The following is a 19,623-nucleotide window of genomic DNA, read 5'->3' as shown; positions in this document are numbered from 1 at the left end:
CATAACAGCAAAAAGAAAAATAAATTAAAAAATGAAAACAGTTTAAGAGATTTCTGTGATAACATTAAGCATACAAACATTTGCAATATAAGGGTCCCAGAAGGAGAAGAGATAGAGAAGGGATTGAAAATGTATTTGAGGAAAGTATGGCTAAAAACTTCACAAACCTGAAAAAGGAAACATATCAAGGTACAGAAAGCACAGAGGGTCTCAAATAAGATAAACCTCTAAAAACCACACCAAGAAATATCATAAAACTTCAAAAGTTAAAAAGAGAATTCTAAAGGCAGTAAGAGAAAAATAAAGAGTCATATACAAGAGAAATCTCCATTAGGCTGTCAACTGATTTATCTGAAGAAGCATTTCAGGCTAGAAGGGAGTGGAGTGACATATTCAAAGTGCTGAAAGGGAAAAACCTACAATCTAGGATATTCTACCTAGTAAGATTATTATTTAGAATCAAAGGAGAGATAACATCATATATGAACCCCACAGTAACCAAAAACAAAAAACCTACACTAGATAAACAAAAACTAAAAATAAAGGAACACAAGCATATTACTAAAGAAAATCATCAAACCACAAGGGAGGAAACAAAAAGAAGAAAAAATAAGCACAGAAAAACTACAAAAATAACTGGAAAACAAGAAATAAAATGGCAATAAGAACATACCTATTGATAATTACTTTAAATGTCAATGAACTAAATGATCCAATCAAAAGACATAAAGTGGATGATTGGACTTTAAATACCCAACACTTTCTGCATGCTACTTCAAGGGAATCACTTTGGAGATAAAGACACACAGACTAAAAGTAAGGGAATGAAAAAAGATATTTCATGTAAATGGAAATGATAAGAAAGAGGGGATAACAATACTCATATCAGACAAGATAGCTTTTTAAAAAAAGGCTGTAACAAGAGACAATGAAGGGTGTTATATAACGATAAAGGATACAAGAGATAATCAATACAAGAGGAGGAGACAGAAATTGTTAACATATATGCACCAAATATTAGGAGCACCAAAGTATATAAAGCAAATACAAACAGATATAAAGAGAGAAACTGACAACACAACAATACAATAATAGTAGGAGACTTTAACACCACACTTACATCAAGGAGAGATCATCCAGACAGAAATTAAACAAGAAAACAGTGGTCTTAAATGACACAATAGGCCAGTTGAACTCAATAGGTATCTACAGAACATTACATCCAAAAAGAGAAAAATACACATTCTTTTCAAGTGCACATGAAATGTTCTCCAAGACAGAGCACACGTTAGGCCACAGAACGTCTCAGTCCCAGCCAAAATGGTATATAACTAGAAATCATTTCTAGGAGGAAAAACGGGAAAAAAACAGATACATGGATACTAAACAACATGCTACTAAAAACAAAACAAAACAAACAAAAAAAAACAATGGGTTAATAATGATATCAAAGAGGAAATCGGAAAATACCTTGAGAAAAATGAAAATGGAAACACAACTTTCCAAAATGTATGAGATGTGGCAAAAGCAATTCTAGGAGGGAAGTTCATAATAATATAGGCCTCCCTTAAGAAACAAGTAAAAACTCAAATAAGCAACCTAACCTACCACTTAAAAGAATTAGGAAAAGAAGAACAAACAAAGCCCATAGTAAGCAGAAGGAAGGAAATAATAAAGAACAGAGAGAAAATAAATAAAATAGAGATCAAAAAATAATAGAAAAGGTAAATGAACACAAGAACTGATTTTTTGAAATGATAAACAAAATTAATAAACCATTAGCAGGCTAACCAAGAAGGAAAGAGAGTACCAAAATAAAATAAAAAAAAATAAGAAACTATAGAGGAGGAATAACAACCATTACCAGAGAGATACAAAAAGTCAAAAGAGAATACTATGAACAGTTATACACCAACAAAGTGAACACCCAAAAGAAATGGACAAATTTCTAGAAATATACAACCTGCCAAGAATGAATCAAGAAGAAAAAGACAATTTGAACAGACCATACACTAGTAGTGAAATTGAATTTGTAATTAAAAAAAAACTTCCAGCCAACAAAATCCAGGACTGTATGGCTTCACAGGGGAATTCTACCAAACATATAAAGAAAAGTTAATACCTATCCTTATCAAACTATGCCAAAAAATTGAAAAGGACGTGACATTCCCAAATTCATTCTGCAAGGCCACCATTACCCTTCACCAAAACCAGACAAACAGTACAAAGAGAGAAAATTACAGGCCAATATTTAAAAATTTTTTTTTTGAATTTTAATTTATTTATTTTTTATACAGTAGGTTCTTATTAGTTATCTATTTTATACATATTAGTGTATATATGTCAATCCCAATCTCCCAATTCATCCCAGGCAAATATTTTTGATGAATATACATTCAAAAATTCTCAAAAATATTAGCAAGCAGAATCCAATGATAAATTAAAAGGATCATATATCATGATCAAGTTAGATTTATTCCAGGGATGCAAGGATAGCTCAATATTTGCAAATTAATCAATGTGATACACCACATTAACAAAAGGACAGAGAAAAACCACATGATCATCTCAACAGATGAAGAAAAATCATTTGACAAAATTCCACATTCATTCATGATAAAAAAAAAAAAACCTCTCACCAAAGTGGGTATAGAGGGAACATACCTCAACATAATACAGGGCATTTAAAACAAACCTACAACCAATATAATACTCAACGGTGAAAAGCTGAAAGCCTTTCCTCTAAATTCAGGAACAAGACAGGATTGATTTCTTTTGACATGTCTATTTAACACAGTATTGGAATCTTTGCCACAACAATCAGACATGATAAAGAAATAAAAGACATCCAAATGGGAAAGGAAGAAGTAAAATTGTCACTATTTGCAGATGACACTTTATATAGAAAACCCTAAAATCTCCACTGAAAAATGTATTAGAAATTAATTAATGAATTCAGTAAAATTGCAGGACACAAGATTAATATGCAGAATCTCTTGCTTTTCTATATTCTAATAATGAAATATTAGAAAAAGAAAGTAAAAATGAGTTTAAAATTGCATCAAAATATAAAATACCTAGGAATAAACTTAACCAAGGAGGTAAAAGACCCATAATCTGTGAGCTATAAAACACTAATGAAAGAAACTGAAGTTGATAAAAAGAAATAGAAAGTTACCCTGTGCTCTTGAATTGGAAGATGTAACACTGTTAAAATGTCCAAACTACCCAAAGCAATATATGATTTAATGCAAGCCCTATCAAAATACCCATGACATTTTTCACAGAACTGGAACAAATAATCCTAAAATTCATATGGAAACAGAAAAGACACTGAATTGCAAAAGCAATGCTGGGAAAAAAAGAACAAAGCTGGAGATACAACTTCCCCAGACTTCAGACTATACTACAAAGCTACAGTAATCAAAACAGCATGTACTGGCACAAAACAAACATATAGATCAATGGAACAGAATAGAGAGCCCAGAAATAAACCCACATAACTATGGTCAATTAATATGACAAAGGAGACAAGATATACAATGGAGTAAAGACAGTCTTGTCAATAAGTGGTGCTGGGAAAACTGGATAGCTACATGTAAAAGAATGAGATTAGAACTTTTCCTCACACTATATATAAAAATAAACTCAAAATAGATTAAAAACCTAAATGTAAGACCAGAAACCATAAAAATCCTAGAAGAGAACATAGGCAGAACACTCTTTGGCATAAATTGTAGCAATATAAATTTTTGGATTTGTCTCCTAAGGCAAAAGGAACAAAAGCAAAATTAAAGAAATGGGACCTAATTGAAATTGAAAGCTTTTGTAGAGCAAAGGAAACCACTGACAAAACAAAAAGTCAACCTCGGGAATGGGAGAAAATATTTACAAACAATGAGACTGACAAAGAGTTAATATCCAAAATACACAAACAGCTCATATAAGTCAATCTCAAGAAAAAAACAAATAACCCAATCAAAAAGTGGACAAAGACCTGAATAGATATTTTTCAAAAGAAGTTATACAGGTGGCTAATACTCACATTAAAAGGTGTTCAACATCATTAATTATTAGGGAAATGCAAGTCAAAGTAACAATGAGATATCACCTCACACTTGTCAGAATAGCTACCATCAAAATGTCTGAAAATTACAAATATGGATGAGGATGTGGAGAAAAGGGAACTCTTATACACTGATGGCAGGAATGTAAATTGCTGCAGCCACTATGAAAAACAGTATGGAGGTTCCTTAAAATACTAAAAATAGAAATACCATATGATCTAATAATTCCACTCCTGAGTATATACCCAGAAAAAACAAACAAACAAAATAATAATAATTCAGAAAGACACATACAACCCAATGTTTGCAGCATTCCTATTTACAAAAGCCAAGGTGTGGAAGCACCCAAGTACTCATCAACAGACAAATGGATAAAGATGTGGTATGTATGTATGTGTGTGTATACACACACACACATGCACATATATATATGGAATGGAATATTACTCAGCCATACAAAAAAATGAAATTCTGCCATTTGCAGCAACATGGATGGACCTAGAGAATATTATGCTTAGTGAAATAAGTCAGACAGAGAAAGACAAATACTGTATGATATCACTTATATGTGGAATATAAAAAGTAAAAACAATGAATGTATATAGAAAAACATAAACAGACTCAGAGATATAGAAAACAAGCTATTGGTTACCAGTGAGGAGAGGGAAGGGGGAGGGGCAAGATTGGGATATGCAATTAAGAGATACAAACTACTATGTAAAATAGATAAGCAACAAGGATATATTATACAGTACTGGGAATTATAGTCATTATCTTGTAATAACTTTTAATAGAGTATAATCCTAAAAATACTGAATCACTCTGCTGTACACCTGAAACTAATATAATATTATAAATCAATTATACTTTATATAAATACATAAATACATTAGTATTTAACACAAGTAAATATAAATCTTGGAGATATTTTTAAAAGATTATTGCTTTACTCTGGATACATATTTACAATATATTTTGAAATTCAGTTTAATTTGGTAATTTGTGTATCCAATGCAGTCTGTTATAGAAGCTGTATAGAATCAGTACCATGAGCTTGTAAGGCTATATATAAGCTTGTTCTCTATTATTTTTATCCTCTTTAATAAAGTTGATGCTAATTCTTAAATTTCTTGTAAATTATTTGAAAGTACTTGTCTGGGGGAAGTATTCTTTAAGTCCAAAATCTATTGAACACACAGTTTTGATTTATATATTTTGAACACATGATTTATAAAGTTCTATAGAAATGTTGGTGAAGATACCTACTAGCTAAATTAAAGTTTTCCATTCTACCTTGTAATGGTATTTCTTATTATCACAGGGAAGAAAGTTTCTTTGACAAGGACTGGTGGCTTTACTGCTTTTCTGAAACTTCTACCTAGAGTGGTTTGATGCGGGTGAGATTAAAGTTGATCAAATACCAGGCTGTTTCACAGAATTCCACAAAAGTTATGGTTGTACTAAAGTATAACCAAGAATGGAGAGAAGAGGACAGATTCAGGCATTAGTAACAAGATAGTTTTAGTAGGACTTCGTCTTTCCACATATGTATAGTTTGAGAGAAAGTATGTTGAGGGTTTATCATCATTCAGCTTTCTGCTTCAGCAGCTTTGGAGATATTAGTGCCATTCTCTGTGATAGAAAATACAGGAGAAGTTTGTTGGGTAAAATAAATTGAGTCTTGAATATATCACATTTGAGATGCTCCTGCGCTATGAAAATACAGGTAACTGAGAGCAGGTAAATATAGGTCTTGAGATGGGAAGGAGGTTCTCAGATGGGAGATTTTTGTGGGGAGTCATCAAGATACAGATAGATGATAATTAAAGACACAGTGGTAAGAAATCTCTAAGGAAGAATATGTATATACTTTTTCTCTAACTTTACATACATAGAAAGATCAAGTCCTGTTAAGACAATCTTTTTACTAGTGTCTGAATCTGTCTTATTCTCTCCATTCTCAGTGATATTACATTATTACAGACAACCATAACTCTTTTGTGGAGCTCCATGAAACAACCTGGCATTTGACCAACTTTAACCTGACTCTCACAAAACTGTTTTCTAAAATACAGCCAATGATATTTTTTTAAATACAAATGTTATCATGTAATTCTTTTGCTAAAAGAGTTGGTCATGCACTGCCTTCTTTTTCTAGAAGACTCTCATCAACTCTTCAAAGTATCTAGTATCTATTATTCTTTTATTCATAGCATAGACATGAGTTCTTTGAAGACTTTCTTAAACCAAAGAAGCCTGGTTTAGTTTTCCCAAACACACTGCTAATCACCATGCATTTTAACTCCTTGATAACTATTCATTCTCTAGTAGGTTATAAACACTAAGGGAAGGAACTGTCCTTTTAACATTTATATGCAAGGCTGAGCATAGTGTTGGATTCAATAAATACTTAATATTTGCTGAGGTGAATTACTCTTTTATAGCAGACATAGTTAACAAAAATATATGACTTGAGTCCTATTTTGAATCAGGCAACACACTAGGTACTATAGAAATGTTGGTTATATAGTGCAGTGTTAAGTTGCCACCCTCACGTTGTTTATGGTTTAATGGCCACACAAGGTATAAACTCATGGAAAATAATGAAAGATATGTTATTTACCTATTGTCAAATACATATATTGGGAATGGTTTTTGTATGAGGTCATAGGAGCACAAACTAGTAATTCTATACTGCTTCTCTCTAAACCTCAATTAAGCCTCCTTTCTTGGTAGTCAAGAGTATCATTTCCATGATAAATGACAATCAGGCATCCAATTTGAAAAACAAGAAAGTATTTTATGAATAAAGACATTCATTTACATTCGGTTATATAATGCATATTGAATTTCCCTCATGTGCTCTGTACTGTGCTAAATGTTGGAGACAAATAGCCACTAGGCTTGAATAGTTTACAAGGTAATGAGGGAAAGAGACAGGCTAATATATAATTTAAAACAATATGGAGATTTTAATGATAGCCACATGCAGAGGGTAAAAGTCAGAATCAGGACTAGCTTGAATATCCATGCATCTCTGATATATTAGGGGAAATGGGTGGTATTATAATGATTAAACTGAATGAGATGTCCAGATTTCATCATTTTAATAATATCACTTAAATTTAATGGATATTTTCAAGCATAAGAATTTCCAAGTCACAACACTATATTTCTATGATTTAGTAAAACATACATATATCAAAAGTTGCAGTGAAAATAGAGGAATTACTATTTTTAATTTTTTGTGGACATTTTTATCTCATAAATAATTATGGTGTAAATTATTCCTTCAGCAATGCCTTATATGGCATTTGAATTTTATATTTTTGCTTTTCTTTCTCAATCTTTTTTAAGCTAAGTGAATGTTAGCCAGAAATTAAATATCGAATGGGGCAAGGAGCCAAGATGGCAGAGGAGCAGGAGGGTGTGGAGTTCACCTCTCCCCATGAATTCATCAAGAATACATTTACAAATGGAACAATTCTCACAGAGCACCTGCTGAACACTAACAGAGGACCTCGTATACCTAAAAGGACAAGAAAGATCCCCATGTAACCAGGTAGGACAAAAGAAAGAAGAAGGGAAAAGGAAGAAGAGAGGAAACAGAATGGGCCCTCTGCCCCTGAGGGTGGGAGCTGAAGGAGAGGAGAGATTCCCATATCAAGGGAAGCCCCCTCACTGGTGGGGAAATCAGTTGGGACAGAAGGGGAGCTTCAAGGGCTATTGGAGGAGGGTGCAGCAACCAGTCTGTGACCAGCAGGACAGAGTGAGACCTATACAGACGGTCCATGCCACAGCCCTGTGGGCCCCAGCCTGAGACACGTGTCCTCCAGTGTGGAAGAGGGCTGGGTGTTGGAAGGTGGGTTTTGGAGAGCAAACCTGGGGAGAGGACTGCTGTTGGCTGAGAGGAGACAGCCTGGGGGGATGGGAGTGAGGAAATCCACAACCAGGAATGCTCGTGGAGGAAACCTGGACCACCACAGAAGTGAAGCGTCATTGCTGAGTGATGCGCAAGGGGCAGAAACAAAGAAGTTTGTCGGGTAAAATAAATTGTCTTGAATATATTAAATTTGAGATGCCTCTGAGTTATGAAAATACAGGTAACTGAGAGAGCTGGTAAATATAGGTCTTGAGATGGGAAGGAAGATCTCAGATGGAGATTTTTGTGGGGAGTCATCAAGGTACAGATAGATGATAACTAAAGACACAGAAGACACTAACTAATTAACTGAAGACAGAGTAAGAAATCTCTAAGGAAGAATATGTATATCATTTTTCTGCAACTTTACGTACATAGAAAGACCAAATCCTGTTAAGACTATCTCCATACTAGTGTCTGAATCTCCCCACACGCTGGCCCTTGCCTCTCCGGACATTAGGAAGGGCTCCCCCGTGCGACCCATCCCCAGTGGGGCTCCCTCGACCCCGGCGGCCGCTGACTTCTCCTCCGCGCCCTGTCCCAGCCTCCGCTGGCAATCTCGGCGACCCTGGCCACAACCACCTCCGTGCCCCCTCCGGCCAGGCGGACTCATGTGCTCTGCGGAAGCCTTGGGAGCAGACCTCTGTGGGTGGCCTACACGCAGACGTGGTGTTGAAACCACAGCTGAGCCCCAGTGGCCGCGCAACTAAGGAAGAAAAGCAGCAATCTCTCCTCGCAACTGGGCAAACCATGAACTGACACCACCGCGACTGGGTTTGTAAACCCATCACCTAGAGGACATCTGAACTGACCTAGAGGACATCTGAACATCTGCAGCCAAGGTGAGTCTAGCTGTAGCAGCTGTAGACTTTGTGGGCACATACACTCGGGGGTTGGGCCAGGCCAGAGTCTGTGCTGCCCCCATAGTGCCCACAGTGGGTCCAGATCCATGAGTACTGCCATCCCAGGACCTGACTTCAGTGGATCTATGCCAGTGACCTGGTGAAAACAATGCCCGAGAGACACCAGGGCCAATTGCCGGCATACCCATGGTTAAAGTGCGGTTGAGAGCGGCGCCAACAACAGTGTAATCTGAGAGCTCACACAGTGGGTGAAAGGTGACACAACAGAGCACACCCACAGTTGAACAGCTCCAGAGGAGGAATATTCAGTGGCTTCTCTCCCAGTGCAAGTGGTCCAATCCTGCCTACCTTGTACTGTAGATCAGAAACACAGCTCAGAAACAGCCTCTGCCCCAACAACTAGGGAGCAAAACTACTTCTGGCAGGGCAATGACAACCACAGAACAAAGGGGAGGCCCTGTTCAATATCCAGTGCAGGCTCTGGTGACCACATCAATCATACCTCCTATTAAGGGTATAATGGACAGCATACACTGAGGAAAGAGATGGTAGACATCAATACTAAAACAGTCCTCATACCCCAAAATATTAAACCCAAGCAGGTTACACAGGGACGTCCTCACATAAAAATAGCTGTCCAACATAGCCTGAGGGTCTGGCATTGGGAAGAAGAGGCCCCAGAGTATTTAGCCTTGAAGGCCAGTGAGGTTTGAGTGCAGGAGCTCCACAGGGCTGGGGGAAACAGAGACTCCACTCTTGGATGGCGCATACAAGGTCTCACATGCACTGGGACCCAGCACAAAGCAGTACCTCCATAGGAACCTGGGCTAGACTTATCTAGGGGTCTTGGAGGGTCTCCTGGGGAGGTGGAGGTAGACTATAGCTCACTCTGGGGGCAAGGCCACTGGTAGCAGAGGCCCCAGGAAATACTGATTGGCATGAGCACTCCCGGAGGTCCACATGTCAGCACCAAGACCTGGCCCCACTAACAACCTGCAGACTCCAGTGCTGGAAAGCCTCAGGCCAGACAACAACAAGATAGGAACACAGCCCCACCCATTATAAGACAGGCTGCCTAAAGTCTTACTGAGCTCACAGCCACCATAAAACACAGCCCTTGACATGGCCCTGGCCATCAGAGGGATAAGACTCAGCTCCACCCACCAGAGGGCAGGCACCAGTCCCTCCCACCAGGTTGGTGGGAATGTAAATTGGTGCAGTCACTATGGAGAACAGTATGGAGGTTTCTTATAAAACTGAAAATAGAGCTACCATAGGATCCAGCAATCCCACTCTTGGGCATATATCCAGAGAAAACCATAATTCAAAAAGATCCCTGCACCCCATTGTTCACTGCTGCACTATTTACAAATTGCCAGGAGATGGAAGGAACCTAAATGTCAATCGACAAATGAATGGATAAAGAAGATGTGGTACATATATACAATGGAATATTACAGAGACATAAAAAAGAATGAAATAATGCCATTTGCAGTGACATGGATGGACCTAGAGATTGTCATACTGAGTGAAGTAAGTCAGATAGAGAAAGACAAATATCATATGATATCGCTTATATGTGGAATCTAAAAAAAATGGTACAAATGAACTTATTTACAAAACAGAAATAGAGTCACAGATGTAGAAAACAAACTTACAGTTACCAAGGGGTAAAGGGTAGGGCAGGGATAAATTAGGAGATTGGGATTGACACATACATACTACTGTATATAAAATAGATAACTAATAAGAGCCTACTGTATATCATAGGGAACTCTACTCAATACTCTGTGATGACCTATATAGGAAAAGAATCTAAAAAAGAGTAGATATGTGTATATGTATAACTGATTAACTTTGCTGTACAGCAGAAATAATAAAACATTGTAAATCAACTATACTCCAATAAAAATTAATTTTAAAAATATCAAATGGGGAAAATGTAATAATTTTAATGATTTTAAGATTTTCTAATAATTATGCAGATATGGTTAAATCTTTAGTTTACAAACAAAATTAGTAGTAAAAGAAAAACTTTAGTTATGAAATTAAGGTGATTATAGTAAGGCAGATATTAAAATTTTACAATATTTTAAAGTCAATTTTATAAGCACAAATACATGGAGTCAACTTAAAAGGCAAGCTTTCTTCCCTGCTGTTTTAGTGCTTTGAGCTTAGAGCAATTAGTTTAAGTCAGTTTTCAGTCAATACTGAGGTTACCATTTTATGTAAAAAAATTTTAAATTTGTGCCAATTATCCCTCTTTGGGGCATAATTAAGAACAAAGTATTATTTGGCAGGTCATGTCAATTATTTAAAAAAAAAAAAAGAATGAGTAATGTCATCTGCTATAGAAAGGCACAACGCAGTGCCTCATATAGGCACTAGAAAAGAAAGTATTTTTCTTCTTAACAACCTTGAAAACTGATGTGAACAAGTAGTATTTCCCCAGGAAGCAAAAGCAATTTATGGGAACTTCACAAGATACATGTTGTCAGCCAGCAGTGCTGAACATTTGAAATGCTGCTGAAGGAGCTAGAGGTCATCGTGATAGCAGGGCCCCAGTGGAAAAGGCGAAGGCATGTGGATACAGATTTCCCTGCCAAAACGAATTACTATTTAACACTTTTCCTTGACCCAGGGACAGTTTCTTCTCTCTAAAGACTAAAAACTGGGATCAACTACATGGCATTAATAATATTATATTCCAAAGAGTGACTCAGATGAGGGAACTATTGAAAGGTTTAGTTATATAAGTATCATCCTGCAGCAAGTTAATAAAATAATATAATAAAAAGATGTTTCCATCAAGGGAACCAGGATTAATTCAGACAGCTTTCTTGATATTTCATATAAAATGTGTATGGTTGTCTGTGATTCCATTTCCACTTTACAATAGTATTTTCATACTGACAATTATTTCAAAGCAATTGTACATTAAACCATGTCTACTTACATTTTGGTAGATTTTACACATTTTCTGTGTAAAACTTCCATGTGATACAACTTCCTGTGTTAATTGTCTTTATTTTTCTCCCCAGGGCTACCAGCTTAAGGATATACAATTTTCATAGAAATTTCACAAATGTTTTAACTCTGCACCAGTGTGACTTGAGGAGTAGCCAACTTTTTTGTTTGCCTCCCTTCTCTAGTAGCTTGTATTACTTGTACTCACAAAGAAGTCTGAGCAGTTCATTCCATTGTCATTCCCACTTCTCTACCAATCCACGTGATATTGCCCTTGAGCAAGGGTTTGTGTCATTTCCACCTCTACCCTTTCACCCAGACCACTGATTCCCCTGGAGGACTGGAAACTCTGGCTATCCCACTGCCCTCAGCACTGTGCCTCCATTCCATATTGCTGCTGGGGACTCACCAGGTGACAATGGTGAGCACATACACTTTGTTCTTCTGAAGAAATAGTCAAGACTGCTGGAATCAGGATGTATGTTACTTGCACAAGAGCCACTCACTTCTGCATTGCCACTGTACCTCTTACAGAGACCAATGTACACTGTATTTGTATTTCCAATATCATTTAACTCTCTGCTCTTCTAGGCAGATTTTGGATATTGCACTGGGGCTGATTCTCAAGCTATAGATACCATTTAACTATAAACCACCACTGGGGATATTTTTTATCAATATCATTATATCCTCACTGCTTGCTACCAGGTCTGGAATATATTATGCAACCAATAAATATTTTAGTAATTGCACTTAATTAATTTTGTCTGCTGAGGCTCACTTTTCTTCTGAAGGTGGGCAATGTACTCCTCAGCCTTCACTGGATACTCTTTTGTAGAAATATTAGAGCCAAAGTGTTTAGGCCCAAAGAGGTTAGTAGAACAGTTCTTTAACTTTACACAGGACTTTATTATTGCCAGGTCATAACGCTTTCCACCAGGGTAAATGGGTGAGACCAGGTTTAGCTAATAGATGTGACATTATTCCTAGAGCCACTGCTCCCTATGATGGTCATTCATTGTTAATGAGGTCTCCCCGTCACGTCAGAGAGCCAGAGTGCACCAACGTTTCCTTATGCCTTCTTTCAGACTCCTTTCCCCACTCACACAAGTTTATCAAACATACCCATCATTGACATGACTAGTGGCCTTTGAAAGTTTTAATTTTGTCAATGCATTATATTATATACGCATGTATATATAGGCATATATGTGTGTGGATGCCATTAGATTTGCTTAATGCTTACAGTAGTGATACTTAGATGGAACAGTAGTTCTTAAGTTTTTTTTTTTAAATTGATATCTAAAGATGACTGAGTATCTAATGAACACTTAGTGCCTTTGAAATTTGCTGTATCATCTGACTTTGTTTTAAGGTAAGGAAAGAGGAAATATATAAGGCCAAAATGCACAATGCAGCAATAAAAGGTAATTGCATATTATCTTAAAATTAGTTTCAAATATCAGATGATGATATGACTGTATACATTATCTGCTAAAACTCAGCTTATTGGCATTTTCATAAATATTTTATGACTTTTTAAAAAAAAATATGACAGAATTGGTAACACTGTGTTACTCTCTGTTAAAAATAAGTGGTATATCACAAATAAAAATCTTTCATTTGATATAGTTGTTTTAATGACACAAGAAGCCAAACAGCAATTACTCAGTTTTGTATATATAGATTATATACTGCAGTATAGGTTTTAAGTTAGTTTTATGGAAAGGTATAAACTATTTTGAAAGGATTAATATATACACAATTACAAGGGCAGGAAATACCTAGAATGGACCTGGAGCATCTTGTGGTACCAGAAAACAAGGAAGTGTCAAAAATAAAAACAACAAACAACATATATACACTACCAAACGTAAAACAGATAGCTAGTGGGAAGCAGCTGCATAGCACAGGGAGATCAGCTCGGTGCTTTGTGACCACCTAGAGGGGTGGGATAGGGAGGGTTGGAGGGAGGCTCAAGAGGGAGGAGATATGGGGATATATGTATACATATAACTGATTCACTTTGTTATAAAGCAGAAACTAACACACCATTGTAAAGCAATTATACTCCAATAAAGATGTAAAAAAAAAAAAAAAGACAAAGGAGAAAATGTAGAGAACACCACTGAAAATGGTAGCCCAAATAAGTTCACAATTTTCCATTGTCCACATAAGATATTGCTTGAAGCTCAGGTCATTTCCTAACTTTGAACTCAAAGGTTAATGAGTTTCTGAAGTTCTTTCTAAATGATACAGTTCCCACAGAGGCATTCTATAAGGAGAAGCTGACTTCATTTTACCCAGCAAGTGATATATATGACATCACTATATTTTAAAACCCTGCAAAACAAACAGTGCCATATAGTTCAATTCTTTTCCAACAGCAAACTAACAATCTGGAGTATTCTAATAAATTGTTGTTAGGAAAAACAACAACAAACAAACAAACAGCCCACCCTGCAATGGAGTGTCTGTCAAAGGGATATGGGAGCCAATTGAAACAGCTCCCAATGGCCAAACCTGGAACAATTTGATCAAAAAAAAAAAAAATCACCAAAAAACCCCACGGTGTGTAGTATTACATTATAATCCAAAGTATAAAATAAATATTCATGAGTCCATGCTAATAAAAATAAATGCATGAAATATAAATAAATAGGAGAAATGATACAAATTTCTCATACAGAATAATTCCAAATAGCAAGTAGATAGTCCACTCTTTTTTTTTTTTAGAATCTTCCAAAAATACTTATTTATTTAATCAAAGTGAAAAGATTTCAAAGGCAAATACAGATCACTTAAAGGCAAAGGAACTCACCAGTTATCAAAAGCAGTATTCCAAGAAAACTTTAGGGGGAGAAACCAAATCCAGCCTTGCCCTAGCACAGTCCCAACAAAATCTATTTACCCAACTAAATTTAATCCAATTTTAGAAAATCCTGATCATGCACAACACTTTTCTCAGTGTCCCCTTTTAACAAACTTTCCATTACCTCTGTATCCGTATTATTTTGTCCCTTATTTTCTTTTCCCATTCAGAAAAAAACAGCTCGAGGCAAAATGACTTTGTTTTTCCCTTTAAAAAAATGTACCTTCTTTACTGAAATCACATATCCTACTGTCCTCAAGCAACCATGAACAGTCTTCTACATTAGCATTCTATATATTTGTAAAGCTAAATACCAATAATTTCTAAAAACATGTGCTTTCTTACAGAGAATATCTTAGGGCAGCACCAAATGTATTTGTTAATAATCCTAATACCTTAGGTTTCTCTCTTTTTTTTTTATTAGTTTCTCTTTATAACAAAGTAAATCAGTCATACATATACATCTGTTCCCACATCCCTTCCCTCATGCATCTCCCTCCCTCCCACCCTCCCCATCCCACCCCTCCAGGCGGTCAAAGCACCGAGCTGATCTCCCTGTGTTCTGCGGCTGCTTCCCACTATCTATCTACCTTAAGTTTGGTAGTGTATATATGTCCATGCCTTTCTTTCGCTTTCTCACAGCTTACCCTTCCCCCTCCCCATATCCTCAAGTCCATTCTCAAGTAGGTCTGTGTCTTTATTCCCGTTTTACCCCTAGGTTCTTCATGACATTTTTTCTTAAATTCCATATATATGTGTTAGCATACGGTATTTGTCTTTCTCTTTCTGACTTACTTCACTCTGTATGACAGACTCTAGGTCTATCCACCTCATTACAAATAGCTCAGTTTCATTTCTTTTTATGGCTGAGTAATATTCCATTGTATATATGTGCCACATCTTCTTTATCCATTCATCCGATGATGGACACTTAGGTTGTTTCCAGCTCCGGGTTATTGTGAATAGAGCTGCAATGAACATTTTGGTACATGTCTCTTTTTGAATATTATGGTTTTCTCAGGGAATATGCCTAGCAGTGGGATTGCTGGGTCATATGGTAGTTCTATTTGTAGTTTTTAAGGAACCTCCATACTGTTCTCCATAGTGGCTGTACCAATTCACATTCCCACCAGCAGTGCAAGAGTGTTCCCTTTTCTCCACACCCTCTCCAGCATTTATTGTTTCTAGATTTCTTGATGATGGCCATTCTGACTGGTGTGAGATGATATCTCATTGCAGTTTTGATTTGCATTTCTCTAATGATTAATGATGTTGAGCATTCTTTCATGTGTTTGTTGACAGTCTGTATATCTTCTTTGGAGAAATGCCTATTTAAGTCTTCTGCCCATTTTTGGATTGGGTTGTTTGTTTTTTTGCTATTGAACTGCATGAGCTGCTTATAAATTTTGGAGATTAATCCTTTGTCAGTTGCTTCATTTGCAAATATTTTCTACCATTCTTAGGGTTGTCTTTTGGTCTTCTTTATGGTTTCCTTTGCTGTGCAAAAGCCTTGAAGTTTCATTAGGTCCCATTTGTTTAACTTTGTTTTTATTTCCATTTCTCTAGGAGGTGGGTCCAAAAGGATCTTGCTGTGATTTATGTCATAGAGTGTTCTGCCTATGTTTTCCTCTAAGAGTTTGATAGTTTCTGGCCTTACATTTAGGTCTTTAATCCATTTTGAGTTTATTTTTGTGTATGGTGTTAGGGAATGATCTAATCTCATACTTTTACATGTCCCTGTCCAGTTTTCCCAGCACCACTTATTGAAGAGGCTGTCCTTTCTCCACTGTACATTCCTGCCTCCTTTATCAAAGCTAAGTTGACCATATGTGCGTGAGTTTATCTCTGGGCTTTCTATCCTGTTCCATTGATCTATCTTTCTGTTTTTGTGCCAGTACCACACTGTCTTGATTACTGTAGCTTTGTAGTAGAGTCTGAAGTCAGGGAGGCTGATTCCTCCAGCTCCGTTTTTCGTTCTCAAGATTGCTTTGGCTATTAGGGGTCTTTTGTTTTTCAAAAAAATTTTGAAATTTTTTGTTCTAGTTCTGTGAAAAATGCCAGTGGTAGTTTGATGGGGATTGCATTGAATCTGTAGATTGCTTTGGGTAGTAGACTCATTTTCACAATATTGATTCTTCCAATCCAAGAACATGGTATATCTCTCCATCTATTTGTATCATCTTTAATTTCTTTCATCAGTGTCTTATAATTTTCTGCATACAGGTCTTTTGTCTCCTTAGGTAGGTTTATTCCTAGATATTTTATTCTTTTTGTTGCAATGGTAAATGGGAGTGTTTCCTTGATTTCACTTTCAGATTTTTCATCATTAGTATATAGGAATGCCAGAGATTTCTGTGCATTAATTTTGTATCCTGCAACTTTACCAAATGCATTGATTAGCTCTAGTAGTTTTCTGGTAGCATCTTTAGGATTCTCTATGTATAGTATCATGTCATCTGCAAACAGTGACAGCTTTACTTCTTCTTTTCCAATTTGGATTCCTTTTATTTACTTTTCTTCTCTGATTGCTGTGGCTAAAACTTCCAAAACTATGTTGAATAAGAGTGGTGATAGTGGGCAGCCTTGTTTTGTTCCTGATCTTAGTGGAAATGGTTTCAGTTTTTCACCATCGAGGATGATGTTGGCTGTGGGTTTGTGATATAGGGCCTTTATTAGGTTGAGGAAAGTTTCCTCTATGCCTACTTTCTGCAGGGTTTTTATCATAAATGGGTGTTGAATTTTGTCGAAAGCTTTCTCTGCCTCTATTGAGATGATCATATGGTTTTCTCCTTCAACTTGTTAATATAGTGTATCACATTGATTGGTTTGCGTATATTGAAGAATCCTTGCATTCCTGGAATAAACCCCACTTGATCATGGTGTATGATCCTTTTAATGTGCTCTTGGATTCTGTTTGCTAGTATTTTGTTGAGGATTTTTGCATCTATGTTCATCAGTGATATTGGCCTGTAGTTTTCTTTCTTTGTGACATCCTTGCCTGGTTTTGGTATCAAGGTGATGGTGGCCTCGTAGAATGAGTTTGGGAGTGTTCCTCCCTCTGCTATATTTTGGAAGAGCTTGAGAAGGATACGTGTTAGCTCTTCTCTAAATGCTTGATAGAATTCGCCTGTGAAGCCATCTGGTCCTGGGCTTTTGTTTGTTGGAAGATTTTTAATCACAGTTCCAATTTCAGTGCTTGTGATTGGTCTATTCATATTTTCTATTTCTTCCTGATTCAGTCTTGGCAGGTTGTGCATTTCTAAGAATTTGCCCATTTCTTCCAGGTTGTCCATTTTATTGGCATAGAGTTGCTTGTAGTAATCTCTCATGATCTTGTGTATTTCTGCAGTGTCAGTTGTTACTTCTCCTTTGTCATTTCTAATTCTATTGATTTGAGTCTTCTCCCTTCTTTTCTTGATGAGTCTGGCTAATGGTTTGTCAATTTTGTTTATCTTCTCAAAGAACCAGCTTTTAGTTTGATTGAGCTTTGCTATCGTTTCCTTCATTTCTTTTTCATTTATTTCTTATCTGATCTTTATGATTTCTTTCCTTCTGCTAGCTTTGGGGGCTTTTCCTGTAATTTATGTCTAGTCTCATAGCATTGTGGTCGGAAAAGATACTTGATACAATTTCAATTTTCTTAAATTTACCAAGGCTTGATTTGTGACCCAAGATATGATCTATCCTGGAGAATGTTCCATGAGCACTTGAGAAAAATGTGTATTCTGTTGTTTTTGGATGGAATGTCCTATAAATATCAATTAAGTACATCTTGTTTAATGTATCATTTAAAGCTAGTGTTTCCTTATTTATTTTCATTTTGGATGATCTGTCCATTGGTGAAAGTGAGGTGTTAAAGTCCCCTACTATGAATGTGTTACTGTTGATTTCCCCTTTTATGGCTGTTAGTATTTGCCTTATGTATTGAGGTGCTCCTATGTTGGGTGCATAAATATTTACAATTGTTATATCTTCTTCTTGGATTGATCCCTTTATCACTATGTACTGTCCTTCTTTGTCTCTTCTAGTACTCTTTATTTTAAAGTCTATTTTGTCTGATATAAGAATTGCTATTCCAGCTTTCTCTTGATTTCCATTTGCATGGAATATCTTTTTCCATTCCCTTACTTTCAGTCTGTATGTGTCTCTAGGTCAGAAGTTGGTCTCTTGTAGACAGAATATATATGGGTCTTGTTTTTGTATCCATTCAGCCAATCTGTGTCTTTTGGTGGGAGCATTTAGTCCATTTACATTTAAGGTAATTATTGATATGTATGTTCCTATTCCCATTTCCTTAATTGGTTTGGGTTCGTTATTGTAGGTCTTTTCCTTCTGTTGTGTTTCTTGCCTAGAGAAGCTCCTTTAGCATTTGTTGTAAAGCTGGTTTGGTGGTGCTGAACTCTCTCAGCTTTTGCTTGTCTGTAAAGGTTTTAATTTCTCCATCAAATCTGAATGAGATCCTTGCTGGGTAGATTAATCTTGGTTGCAGGTTTCTCTCCTTCATCAATTTTATTATGTCCTGCCACTCCCTTCTGGCTTGTAGAGTTTCTGCTGAGAGATCAGCTGTTAACCTGATGGGGATTCCCTTGTGTGTTATTTGTTGTTTTTCCCTTGCTGCTTTTAATATGATTTCTTTGTGTTTAATTTTTGATAGTTTGATTAATATGTGTCTTGGCGTATTTCTCCTTGGATTTATTCTGTGTGGGACTCTCTGTGCCTCCTGGACTTGATTAACTATTTCCTTTCCCATATTAGGGAAGTTTTCAACTATAATCTCTTCAAATATTTTCTCAGTCCCTTTCTTTTTCTCTTCTTCTTCTGGAACCCCTATAATTCGAATGTTGGTGCGTTTAATGTTGTCCCAGAGGTTGCTGAGACTGTCCTCTGTTCTTTTCATTCTTTTTTCTTTAGTTTGCTCTGCAGCAGTTATTT

Source organism: Mesoplodon bidens, assembly GCF_964165515.1.
Source record: "Mesoplodon bidens genome assembly, chromosome: 1".
NCBI classification, from domain to species: Eukaryota; Metazoa; Chordata; class Mammalia; order Artiodactyla; family Ziphiidae; genus Mesoplodon; species Mesoplodon bidens.
The sequence above is the reverse complement of the archived record's forward strand: the minus strand, read 5'-3'. Positions refer to the sequence as shown.